This window comes from Arachis ipaensis, chromosome B08, assembly GCF_000816755.2.
Source record: "Arachis ipaensis cultivar K30076 chromosome B08, Araip1.1, whole genome shotgun sequence".
In the NCBI taxonomy this organism is placed as follows: Eukaryota; Viridiplantae; Streptophyta; class Magnoliopsida; order Fabales; family Fabaceae; genus Arachis; species Arachis ipaensis.
In genome coordinates this window covers 22,014,729-22,019,522 of record NC_029792.2, presented here as the reverse complement: position 1 = coordinate 22,019,522, position 4,794 = coordinate 22,014,729, and positions in this window count along the sequence as shown.

Sequence of the window (4,794 nt, the reverse complement as noted above, 5' to 3'; positions counted from 1 at the left end):
TCACTTGATTGGGTGATGAGGATGGATGCTTCGAGTGGTTACACTATTTCATTTCACTTGCCTTTTTTGCTGGCGTATGAAGGTTAGTTCCAAATTATAGACATTGAAAATGGGATCTTCTGTATAAGATACTCTTCTATGGGAAGAAAGTCTTACTTGCTAGCTTGGAACCCTGTTAGTAGAAGGTCCAAAATTATTCAGGACCCTATTTATGTTTTTAAACCTAAAATGCTATATAAATATGCATTGTTGTACTTTTCGTCCGCTCTAGATTATGCCATCCTACATGTGTTCAAACACAGTCTGGAAAGTCCTGCATGCAAACTTACCATATATACAAGCTTTAGAAGAAACTGGGATGTGGTCTTAACATGTCTATCATATGTGCAAACCTTAGATGCAACCTATGTTACACTTGATGGATCTATTTATTGGCTAACATGCTCACCTGAGAATGTTGAAAAAAGATCCTCATATATCGTATTCTCCATATTATTTAACAATTTTCAACATGTTTTTTTTTCTGAAAAAGCTTTGGGCCATTGCTACATGCTCATGATTCTCAACCAAAAGCTTTGCCTTGCTTCATCTGATCATGACGAGGAAGTGTTCCACACTTCTATTTGGTATGTTGATGTGACTCAGAAAGACCTAACATGGACTATGTTGTTTATGTATAATGGCATTGGTTCTCTCTTTACTCATACCATCTTTGTTGATGAAGATATAACACAAATCAAGACATTTTGAAAATGATGGTGTAGATGATTCACATTTTACACACTTTCATATCTGCCGATAGGGGTGTTCAAAACCAATCCGGACCGAACAAAACTGATCAACCGAACCAACAAAACCAAGAACCGAATAAATCGAAAATCGAAAAAACCAAAAAAATTATGTTTTGCTATTTTTTATGCGGTTCGGTTCGGTTTTTGGTTCTGACACTGAAAACCCTAACCGAACCGGTAACTAAAAAATCATAAAAAAAAAACATTAGTTAACCCAACCCATTAGGCAGCCCAATAGCCCATTACCCCACGGCCCACGTCCCCACTCCCATCAGATAACTTAATGTCCCCATTACCCCATCCCAACATCCCCCCGCAGCCAAAACTCTCAAAGACACCCCATTACCCTAACCTTCCAGCCCCGCCAAACAGCGCCTCCCAGCCCTTTCCATCCCCGCTGAACAACGCCTCCCAGCAGCCCCTCCCATCCCCGCCGAATAGCGTCTCCCAGCAGGCCTTCCCAGCCCCGCCGAACAGCACTTCCCAGCCTCTCCTAGTAGTCCCTCTCAGCCCCGTCGAACCAGCACTTCCCAGCCCGTACCATCCCCGCTGAACTAGCACCTCCCAGCCCCCTCGTAGCGCCAAACACCAGATATGGAGCCTCCAAGTTAGGTATTGATTTGAATAATTTCTATTCTACGTATTATGTATTTGTTGCTGATTGTTGTTGATTGTTCAGGTATTAATTGTTGTTGATTGTTCATTTATTTATTGTTGATTTTTTTAAATTGTTAATAATCTTATTTTGTTTGAATTTTTGCTTCTGTTTGAACAAATTTTTGTTCTATGTTTAGTGTATTCTTAAAATTGCTGGTTGTTGTTAATTGTGATATTTGTTTATGCAGTTTGTTAACAGCTTTGCCACCGTCTCCGCCTCTAGCCTGCCTTTATTCCGCCGTTGTCACAGACTTTAATATATGTTTTGATTTTTAATTGATGAAATTGCTATGGTTTGAATTCTGTTAATGTGAAATTAAGATTAGGTTTAGAGTTTGAATTCTGTAATTGATAAATTTGGATTGAGTTAGATTCTTGCTCTGAAATTGAGGTTAGGGTTTGTGAAATTTGGACATTTTAAGGTTTGGACTCTGTTAAATTAAATTATTTTTTTTCATTTTTTTGTTTATTTAAATCTTTTTGAATAATTAAAAAATCGAACAAACCGAACCAAACAAAACCGATTTTAATTGGTTTTGTTGGTTCGGATGGTCTCGACAAAAAAACCGAAGCAAACCGAACTGCAGCCTTAATAAACGATCGGATCGGATGACTTTTTCCTAAATAACCGAACCAAATCGCACCGTGAACACCCCTATCTGCCGATATAGTCCCATGAGCGACACAAAGAGAACTCTTCACTGGGTAGAATATGAAGATCGAGTAAGGATTAGGTCACTGCATCAGTACTATGAGACACTAAACTCAGTATGAAGTCTAAATCATAGAGTACATTCGATTTCAGCAAGGTTATAAGGAGTCACATGTTATAATTTCACTATGTTACCTTTGTTGTTTGTAATGAACTTAGTTTTGGGCCTAAGCATGGTGCATCTTTGGTATGCTATGTGTCGAGTCTGTCATTAGTCATTAATCCTCTGGTCTATACATCCTTGTTAGTTGTAGAAGGTATATATTAAAGCTTATTATGCAGTTCATGTTAATGCATTTCTGCTAGCCCACATCTACTACAATATCATGTATTTTATTGCTTTGGTTGCTAGACTAATATGGACTAATGTTGTTATACTCTCCTAAAATGAACCGGTTAGTATTTCAACTTGAAGTCACTGAGTTTATGCTTCAATTTTGACATGAAGCTAGGTTAAAAAATATTTGCTTTTTAAAAAGTGCATGATTATTTGGAGAAGTCAATTTCATTAAACTGCATGACAAACAAGGAATCTACATCTCTTATTAGTTTCCACTTTTATGTAGGCTGATAAAAACATAAAGTCTCATATAGAAAAGAATTAGTTCAACTTAGATTGTGAAAGCATGCTGTCCCTCTAGAATATTCTATGGTGATATGTTGATCTATAGTCACAAAGTAAAAATGAAATGCAGCTGAAATCATTAGAGTTTTCCACAACTTATGTCTTTGGAGAAGTTGTTAAATTAGTTTCAGATATTGCAGTTATTATAGTTTACTAGCAAACAAGACATAATGAAAGATGCATTCCTTTATATGTTTACATTTTCACGATATGCATATATGGACTTTACACCTTGAGTTTATCGCTTCTAATATAGCCAGATTAATCTCCATCCATCTTTTATAACACTAAACCCTTAGCTTAATAGTGATTGGACTTTTTATAAGGGGACAAACTCTAACAGTATACATTAGTTGGTTATAACAGTGAAAGGCTTATGTTTTTATTCAAAATTTCCCCCAAAGGCTAATTACATTCATGAGTTCCAAGATGTTCCATGAATGCTAATCTGGTCCATTTGGCATAGACTTGCAAGGAGAAAATATGGAAAAGGGGGACATTTGTTAAACTAATTAGCAATTTTTATGTGTTATGCAAAAGTGACACATGGTATTTATTTCAAAGTTCACACTCAATAAAATTATGAAAATGGTATTTTTGTAAAGCTTATTATTACTAGTGAGAAAATTTTGTTCTGCACATTTCAGAATATCTTCCATAAAATCCAACAAATAACTAAGACAAATTAGTGAAATAAGTAAAACACCTTTGCAAATCCAAATCTTGCCAACTCTAGAAAAAATGGAATAAACTCCGTGTCACCAGGTCTAAAAACATTACAAGGATGAAGAGTACATATCAACAAGCCATCAATGTCATTGGCACTGAGAATCAATAGCTCTACTTGAGCCTTAAAGTCACTTAACACATTTTCAATCTGCAATTCACATCCTCCTATTAACATTCATTTGTTTGTAAATGGGAAACATCTAACCTTTTTTTCATTAAAATATAAAGTGAGAAGCTCTCTCAAGAAAGTCATACTTTCCATGGATATGGCAAAGATTCATCTTCATTATGTATATCATGGAAACCATCAAATACTACATCTGCAGAGCTGTTATAAATTAGGTTTTTCACTTTACATTCTCTACAAGAATTAATGATATTCTTGGCACCTAAACGAAATATCAAATCAAAATAAGTCAACTTCCAGCAAAAAAAAATATAAAAATTGCACCATAATAAGAAATTTACCAATGCCAATAAACAGAAAGATGTAACTTGCACTATAAGAGTATACCAACTATAGAAGTCATTCGGATTCAAGCCAGCAACATCCATATAAGAGACAACCTAAGCACCTTTGAGAACGGCAGAATTTGCATTTCCATAGTTGTCAGCAATATAGTATATCTGAATTAACTCTTTGTTTATTTTCGTATATATTGGAACCGTGAATGCAAAATGATGCACTCTTCGAATATGCATATTTAGACGAGTAAAGTAGTTCAATATGGCAGCAATTATCTTCTTTGCTTATAAGGAAAGAAACAAACTAGATGTACCAGAATCCATCACACAAAACCTTTCTTCTTTTGTTATTAGTGTTTCATAGCAACTTATGAATTACCAAGTAAAGCATTCGTCGCACAGACATACAATCACCTGACTCTTCTTAGTAGTTTCTTAAGTCATAAGTGATAAATAAATATTGCACAGGATGAACAAGCAAGTTTTGAGACATCACTTCCAAAGATTCAATTAAAGTGAACCACAAAACCAACCCTTGATGAAATATAATGGCCTAACCACCAGCTTGAGTTAGAGGATTAATTAGTTTTGAAGGGAAAGTAACGCTTTCTGCTAATTAGAAACATTATTCCAAACCTGGTCATGTTAATGAACATGTTGAAAGACTTGATTTTTACAAGGCTTACAAGTTGCTCATCACTAATGTCTTGAATTTATATTTAATATCAAATCGAAAAATTAATTTAGGAATTTTAAATTGATGCCAAAGGACAGATCCAAGACGAGCCAAGATAGCAATTGGCTCCCCCACTTTT